General features: G+C 46.9%; 1 long non-coding RNA gene across 1 annotated transcript; it reads left to right on the forward strand.

Moving 5' to 3' along the window:
- Nucleotides 1-1,834: 1,834 nt before the first annotated feature.
- LOC129699257 (uncharacterized) lies at nucleotides 1,835-6,481 on the forward strand. The gene is made up of 3 exons (XR_008723815.1): nucleotides 1,835-1,979; nucleotides 2,388-2,986; nucleotides 3,936-6,481. It is a non-coding gene; the product is annotated as an uncharacterized LOC129699257 (long non-coding RNA).
- The last annotated feature ends 2,547 nt before the right edge of the window (nucleotides 6,482-9,028 follow it).

Genomic DNA, 9,028 nt, shown 5'->3' on the forward strand with positions numbered 1-9,028 from the left:
AGATCCGCCCTCAATTTTCTAAATTCTAACGTGTACAAGCCGAGTCTATCCAGCTTTTCGTCATATGAAAGTCCTGACATCCCTGTAATCAGTCTGGTGAACCTTCTCTGTACTCCCTCTATGGCAACAATGTCTTTGAGCATTGGGCATTGTGACATCACACGATGGAACGTTCACCATGAGCTGGGGCTCCTGCAAAGGCATATGTAAATGGATTCATTCCGATTGGGCATATGTGAACATTGGGCATTGTGACATCACACAATGGAACATTCACCATGAGCTGGGTCTGGTGCTGATTCTATGGGTGAGAAGTTTATTTTTGAAATATTGGGAGGCGGGGGGAGAGAAGGATTTGATTAAAAATGTGTACTTAAACATGACGAAATGTAATGAGGAGCGGATATTTAGAAAGAAAAGTGAAATCTCTACCGAAATTGAAAAGATGTCGGCGATTCTGCGTCTGGTTTCGGAGTTGCAGTGAATCAAAGGAAGAAAGGAGGCCGGCAGCCGTCCATGTAAATAGATCCATTCCGATTGGACATCTGCGAGTATTGGGCATTGTGAAATCACACGATGGAACGAATCAAAAGGCAGAAAGGCAGCTGGACGGCAGGCGGCAGCCATACAGTTTTAATATATAACTAGACCAAGTGCAGACCCGTTGGGTCTGCTCCCCCAATGGTGTGATCCCCCAACCCAATATTCCACCATGCACCCGTCTCCACCAATGGAACTGAAGCCGTTCCAAAATGTAAGATTCCAGCACTCCCCTGCCTCCCTCAGATAAAAAAACAGTGGATTAAAAAAAAAAATCCAATTGCACCTCCCCTGCCTGCTGCAGCAGTGAAAAGTTCAGAGTGTTCCTGTCTTGCAACTTTGTTTAGAAGTGTGTTGGAAGCTGATAGGAAGGAGCAGCCGTCAACGAATCAAAAGGCAGAAAGGTTGCCGGACGGCATGAGAGTTTTATATAATAATAATAATAGATAGATAGATAGATAGATAGATAGATAGATAGATGTTTGCTTAGTTCAGGCAGGCTTTTTATTCGGCTCTTTTTAATTCGGTGTGTGCTTTTTTTTCTCAAGGTGTTTTTTAGTTGAGGTGGACATTTTACTGGTCAGGACGTGAATCTGCGCACAGTCATTGCGTGAGCCACCGTTTTACCCAAATACATTGGCGCGTCTATATACTTAACCCGCCTGGTCCAACCATAGCTCTTGAAAGAGCCAGCTAAGGTAAGGTGCAAGAATAAGCCTTTGGCAGGAGGTTTCTCACCTGAGGCTGACAAACAGGGTGAGTATGATAACACTTCGAGAATGGTGTTTGTGTTGATGGGTGTGTTACAAGGTAACAGGTTCAAGGATCTGACTAGTAGAACAGAGAAAGGCTCACTCATCTGATTAGTTACAAATCAGATTTATTGGCAAGAGAGAACAAAAACAATAATTGTCTTGGTATGCGCTGGGTCTGTTTTACAGCAGCACACCTCTCTCTGCCTCCATCCGTGGCGATGATCGCGACCCAGCCCATCGGTGAACCCCTCTTCTACATGAACTGACCTATGGCTTCCTGGCACCTGCCTTTATACAGGTAAGAAATCAGCTGTTGAAATAACCGCCAGTAAGGCTTGTCCAATAGTGCTTCTCCCAAATTCAAACTATAACCAATGGCAGGGGACTGCATCCCAGTAAGCACCCCGCTATCAGAGCAATACACCCCTAGACTTGGTGCGCAAATCAATACACACGGTGCTGCAGACTTGGTGCGCAAATCAATACACATGGTGCTGCAGACATGGTGCGCAAATCAATACACACAGCTTTACAGACTTGGTGCGCAAATCAATACACACAGCGTTACAGACTTGGTGCGCAAATCAATACACACAGCATTACAGACTTGGTGCGCAAATCAATACACACAGCGTTACAGACTTGGTGCGAAAATCAATACGCAGCACTAAAGATGGCGTAAAGGTAATACACGGAGCTGCCGGTTTAATGCTGAAAGGTTTTAGCGCAGCTGTCGGCTTAACGTGCTGAAATTTAAACAAAGCTATCAGCTGCAGTGCTATCGGTTCTAAATATGGCGTTACTGGCCACAGAGCATTGGGCTTTAAACACAACGCTATGGGTCACTGACTGAAGGCAAAAATCTCGTATGACTGTGTTATGAATTTCTGTGCTAATAGGCGATGGATCAAATGTATCTTCAGTAGCTAAAAGCTGCTTCTTTGCAATGGCTGATAGTAATTTGTTTACTCGTGTGAATTTTAGTTAAAGCCAGCTTTTTATTGGAGATTGTTTGCTTAGTCGAGTCGGGCTTTTTATTCGTGTTTTTTTTAAACTCTATTTTTACTTTTTTTTCCTCGGTGTGTTTTTTAGTCGAGGCAGACCTTTTACTGGTGAGGACAAATCTGCGCACCGTCCAAGCTGCGAGTCACCATTATATCCAAAGACATAGGCGTGTCTACAAGCTTTCCCCACCAGGTGCAACCGTAGGTCTTGAAAGAGCCACCGAAGGTAAGGTGCAGGAATAAGCTTTTGAGCCCGCTGGAGGGAGATAGCGATCACCTGAGGCTGACTACCAGGGTGAGTATGATAAAACAGAAAGAATCATGTTTGTGTTGATCAGTGTTATGATGAATTCCTGTGCCTATAGGCGAAGGATCAGATGTCTGTTCAGTTGCTAAAAGCTGTTTCTTTGCAATGGCTCTGATGATAATTTTGACAGGAGGACGAGCATCAAAATAAAACAGCGAATATCTGATAATGAAGTCTCTCCTTACCAGGGATGGGAACCCCCACCAGCGACTCAATACTGGCTAAAAGAAAGTGAAAGAGATGCCAAATGGAAAGAAAATATCCATCCAGGAAAAACCAAGAGAGCAAGAGCAGCAAAACTGATGCTGCTCGTGGGAAAAAACCAAGAGATCACAGACCAGAAGTAGCTGGAGATGGAGACAACATCAAAGGGAAACCAGGTTGGTCACTTGTTACTCATTGGTCTCATTTTTTACTCTATGTTTTTTATTTAACTGGATGTGCTTTTTACTCAAGTTATGGGTTTTACTTTTGAGTATAGGAGTAGGGAGGTTCTACTGCAGTTGTACAGGGTCTTGGTGAGACCACACCTGGAGTATTGCGCACAGTTTTGGTCTCCAAATCTGAGGAAGGGCATTCTTGCCATAGAGGGAGTAGAGAGAACATTCACCAGACTGATTCCTGGGATGTCAGGACTTTCATATGAAGAAAGACTAGATAGACTCGGCTTGTACTTTCTAGAATTTAGAAGATTGAGGGGGCATATTATAGAAACTTACAAAATTCTTACGGGGTTGGACAGGCTAGATGCAGGAAGATTGTTCCCGATGTTGGGGAAGTCCAGAACAAGGGGTCACAGTTTAAGGATAAAGGGGAAATCTTTTAGGACTGAGATGAGAAAAACATTTTTTACACAGAGAGTGGTGATTCTCTGGAATTCTCTGCCACAGAATGTAGTTGAGGACAGTTGATTGGCTATATTTAAGAGGGAGTTGGATGTGGCCCTTGTGGCTAAAGGGATCAGGGGGTATGGAGAGAAAGCAGGTACAGGATACTGAGTTGGATGATCAGCCATCATATTGAATGAACTCGAAGGGCCGAATGGCCTACTCCTGCACCTGTTTTCAATGTTTCGATGTTTACTTTTGACGGGGGCTTTTACTTGAGGTATTTTTTTACTGGGATTTTTACTTGAGGTGTGATTTTTATTCGAGGCGGGCTTTTTACTTTTTCTTCCTCTGAGTGTTTTTTAGTCGAAGCGGGTTTTTTATGTGATTCTTTTTTTACTCTTGTGAATTTTAGTCTAAGCTAGCTTTTTATTGCAGATGAGTGTTTGCTTAGTCCACGCTGACTTTTTATTCGTTTTTTTTTACTATTTTGTTTCTCGAGGTGTGTTTTTTAGTCGAGGCGACTTTTTACTGGTGAGGACACGAATCTATGCACCGTTCAATCCGCGAGCCACCGTTATACTCGAAGACATAGGCGCATCTACAAACTTACCCCGCCTGGTCCAACCATAGCTCTTGAAAGAGCCACCAAAGGTAAGGTGCAGGAATAAGCCTTTGAGCCTGCTGGCAGGAGATAGTGATCACCTGAGGCTGACAAACAGGGTGACGATAACACTGAGTGTTGATGGGTGTGTTACAGGGGAACAGGTTCAAGGATCTGACTAGTAGAACAGAAAAAGGCTCACTCATCTGTTTAGTTACAAATCAGATTTATTGGCACGAGAGAACAAAAACAATAATTGTCTTGGTATGTGCGGGGTCTGTTTTACAGCAGCACACCTCTCTCTCTGTCTCCGTCCATGACACAGCCCGTCGGTGAATCCCTCTCGTACATGAACTAACTTATGGCTTCCTGACGCCTGCCTTTATACAGGTAAGAAATCAGCTGTTAAAATAACCGCTGGTAAGTCCTGGCCAATAGTGCTGCTCCCAAATTCAAACTATAACCAATGGTAGGGGAATGCATCCCAGCAACCCCCCCCCCCTTGGGAACAAAGTGCTATCAGCTGCAGACTGGCACGCAAAGCAATACACACTGCGCTGAAGAGTTGGCGTACAAATCGATACACACAGCGCTACAGACTTATTGCGCAAATCAATACACACAGCGCCACAGACTTGGTGTGCAAATCAATATACACAGCGCTAAAGATGGCGCTCAAATCAATTCACACCTCGCTACAGACTTGGTGCGCAAATCAATTTTTCACAGCGCAAAAGATGGCGCTCAAATCAATTCACAGCGCTACAGACTTGACGCTTAAAGGTAATACACGGCGCTGCTGGTTTGGTGCACAAAGGTTTAAACAGCGCTGTCGGCTTAACGCACTGAAATTTAAACAGAGCTATCAGTTGCAACGCTATGGGTTCTAAATATAACGTTACTGGCCACAGAGCATTGGGCTTTAAAAGCAGGACTATGCGTCACTGACTGTTCAGCAAAATGTTCATAACTGTTATGATGAATTCCTGTGCTAATAGGGGATAGATCAAATGTGTCTTCAGTAGCTAAAAGCTGTTTCTTTGCAATGGCTGATGGTAATTTATTTACTCGTGTGAATGTTAGTTGAAGCCGGCTTTGTATTGGAGATTTTTGTTTGCTTAGTCGGGCTTTTTATCTGTGCTTATTTACTCTTTTATTTCCCCGAGGTGTGTTTTTTAGTCAAGGCAGACTTTTTACTGATGAGGATACAAATCTGCGCACCGTTCAATCTGTGAGTCACCATCATACCCAAAGACATTGGCGCGTCTACAAGCTTACCCCGCCTGGTCCAAACGTAGGTCTTGAAAGAGCCACCAAATGTAAGGTGCAGGAATAAGACTTTGAGCCCATTGGCAGGAGATAGTGATCACCTGAGGCCGACTACCAGGGTGAGTATGATAACACTTAAAGAATCATTGTGTTGATGAGTGTAATGAATTCCTGTGCTAGTAGGCGATGGATCAAATGTCTGTTCAGTTGCTAAAAGCTGCTTCTTTGCAATGGCTCTGATGATAATTTTGACAGGAGGACGAGTGTCATTTAATACAGCGAATATCTGATAATGAAGTCTCTCCTTACCAGGGATGGGAACCTCCACCAGCGACTCAATACCGGCTAAAAGAAAGTGAAAGAGATGCTAAATAGAAAGAAAAGATCCATCCAGGAAAAACCGAGAGCAAGAGCAGCTCGTAGGGAAAAGCCAAGAGATCACAGACCAGAAGTAGCTGGAGATGGAGACAGCGTTAATGGGAAACCAAGTTGGTCCCTCTTGTTGCTCATTGGCCTACTCATTGGTCACTATTGTTTTTACTCGACATATGTTTTCTAACTTGATGTACTTTTACACGAGATGAGTTTTTTGCTGGATGCGGGTCTTTTACTTTTTTTATTCATGGTGTGATTTTTTTTAGTCAATGCCAACTTTTTACTCCAAATGGGTTTTTCATAGTCTAGACAGGCTTTCTACTCGTTTTTTTTACTTGTGTGTTTTTTAACTTTTCATTCAGTGCACCTTTTAGTCGAGGCTGACTTTTTACTCACGGTGTGTTTTGTAACTACTTTTTACTCGAGGCTTGTTTTTCAGTTAAGGCAGGAATTTTACTCGTTCTTTTGTGGAGTTTTTTTTTACTTGAGGCTGGTTTTTTTCTCAGTTTAATTTACTCGCGGTGGCTTTTTTTGTCAAGATGGGGTTTTTTAGTCGGGGTGTGCTTTTCCAAGGTTTCTATTTACCTGACGCTTTTTTAAGGTGTGTTTTTAATCGAGCTATGTGTTTTACTCTTTTGCTCGAGGTGTTTTGTAACTGTTCAGTCAGGGGGGGAAGTGTTTACATGATGTGTTGTCCACTCATGCTATACTTGTGGCGGGTGCAGGCTTTGCCGTCAGCTGAAAGTTTCTGCACTTCGGTTTTCCGCTCAAAACTCCTGCCACGTTCATTGGAGAAAGCCCGAGGATACTGCATTGGTTACTCTTGTTTTTACTCAGTATGGTTTTTTTTTAACTGGATGTGCTTTTTACTCAAGTTATGGTTTTTACTTTTGACAGTGAGTTTTTACTTGAGGTATGTTTTCTTTTACTAGGATTTTTACTTGAGGTGTGACTTTTATTCGAGGCAGGTTTTTTACTTTTTTTCATGAGTTTTTGTTATTCAAGGCGGGTTTTTTACATGATTCCTTTTACTTGTGTGAATTTTATTTTAAGCTTGCTTTTTATTGTAGACTAGACCAAGTGCAGACCCGTTGGGTCTGTTTCCCCAACGGCGTTTGCGGGGGGGGGGGGGGGGGGGGGGGAGGCTACGGCATCACACTCTGGGGAGGAGAGGGGGTGGGCTAGGGGGGAGAGGGGTGGGCTAATGGGGGGAGAGGTGTGGAGGGAGGGGGAGAGGGGAGGGGGGGGGGGAGAAGTGGAAGAGTGGGGGGGGGGGGGGGGGAGGTGAGGGAGGGTGGGGGGAGAGAGGAGGGGGTAATGGGGGGAGAGGGGTGGGCTAAGGGGGGAAGGGGTGGGGTAAGGGGGAGAAAGGGAGGGCTAAGGGGGAGAGAGTGGTGGGAAGGGGGGAATAGAAGGGGAAGTGGGGAGGGAGGGGTAAGGGGGGAGTGGTGGAAGAGGGACATAGGGTAAGGGGGTGGGGATAGATGGAAGGGGGGGGGGATGGAGAGGAGTCGGAGAGGGGGAGAGAGAGATGGGGAGGGGGGAGGAGAGGGGTGTGGGGGAGGGAGATGGGGAGAGGGGAGTGGGAGAGAGGGATGGGGGGGGTGAGAGAGAGGGAGGAGTGAGGGATGGGGGAGGGGAGAGGGGAAAGAGTGGGGGGGAGGGAGAGAAGTGGGAAGAGGGGTGGGGGTGGAATGGGGTAGGTGGAGTGGTGGAAGAGGGACAGAGGGGGGGGGGGGGAAGTTTAGGGGGGGGGGGGGGGAAGGGGGTGGGATAGAGAGGAAGGGGGGTGGGGGATAGAGGGATGGGAGGGAGAGGGAAACAGAAACATAGAAATTAGGTGCAGGATTAGGCCATTCGGCACTTCGAGCCTGCACCGCCATTCAATATGATCATGGCTGATCATCCAACAGTATTCTGTACCTGCCTTCTCTCCATATCCCCTGATCCCTTTAGCCACGTGCCACGTCTAACTCCCTCTTAAATATAGCCAATGAACTGGCCTCAACTACCTTCTGTGGCAGAGAATTCCAGAGATTCACCATTTTCTGTGTGAAAAATGTTTTTCTCCTCGGTCCTAAAAGATTTCCCCCTTATCCTTAAACTGTGACCCCTTGTTCTAGACTTCTCCAACACCGGGAACAATCTTCCTGCATCTAGCCTGTCCAACCCCTTAAGAATTTTGTAAGTTTCTATAAGACCCCCCCCTCAATTTACTAAATTCTAGCGAGTACAAGCCGAGTCTATCCAGTCTTTCTTCATATGAAAGTCCTGACATCCCAGGAATCAGTCGGGTGAACCTTCTCTGTACTCCCTCTATGGCAACAATGCCTTTGAGCATTGGACATTGTGACATCTTTTGGAACGTTTACCAGGGGCTGGGGCTGGGGCTGATTCTATGGGTGAGATGCCAGTTTTTTTTTAAATATTGGGGTGGGGGGGGAGACGGATTTGATTAAAAATGTGTACATCAACACGACAAAATGTAATCAGGAGTTTCTATAAGATCCTCCCTCAATCTTCTAAAATCTTCTAAAAAAACCCGGGGGATGGGGTTAGGAATGGGAGAGGGATGGGAGGAGGTAGATTGTGGAGGGGGGAGAGTGGGAGGGAGAGAGGGGTAGCGGGGTGGTGGAAGAGGGACAGAGGGGGGGGGGGAGGGGGGGGGTGGGGGGGGGGGAGGTGGGGGGTGGGAGGGGGAGAGAGGTGGGTGGGGGATGGAGAGGGAGAGTGGAGGGGTAAGGGGGGGGGAGGGGTGGGGTAAGGGAGAGAAGGAAGTGGGGGGGGAGGGGTAGGGGGAGTGGTGGAAGAGGGGCGGGGGAGAGAGAGAGAGGGGGTGGGGGAGGGAGGGAGGGGGGGGAGGAGGAGGGGGAGATGTAGAGGGGGAAGAGAGTGTGGATGGAGTGGGGAGGGGGTGGGCAAGAGAGGAAAGGGGGTGGTGGAGGGAGGGAAGGTGGCGGGAGAGCGAAGGGGGGTGGGAGGAGAGGAGGAGGGGGAGGAGAGGTAGAATGGTGAGGGAGAGGGATGGGGGGGGAGGAGGGAGATGGGTTAGGGGAGGGAGGGGGGGGGAGAGTGAGTGGGGGGAGAGGGGTGGGGGGAGGAGAGAGGGGAAATAGTGGGGAGTGACAGTGGAATCACCCCCAATCCTCTTTCTCTATTCCCACACACGTGATGACGCGCTTCGACGCAGGCTGCGGGGGTGGGGCTGGAACTGCTGCAAAGGCATATGTAAATATATCCATTCCGATTGGACATCTGTGAGCATTGGGCATTGTGACATCACACGATGGAACGTTCACCAACATTCTATGGGTGAGAAGCTGTTTTTTAAATTTATTTTGGGGGGT

Source organism: Leucoraja erinacea, chromosome 1, assembly GCF_028641065.1.
Source record: "Leucoraja erinacea ecotype New England chromosome 1, Leri_hhj_1, whole genome shotgun sequence".
Taxonomy (NCBI): Eukaryota; Metazoa; Chordata; class Chondrichthyes; order Rajiformes; family Rajidae; genus Leucoraja; species Leucoraja erinaceus.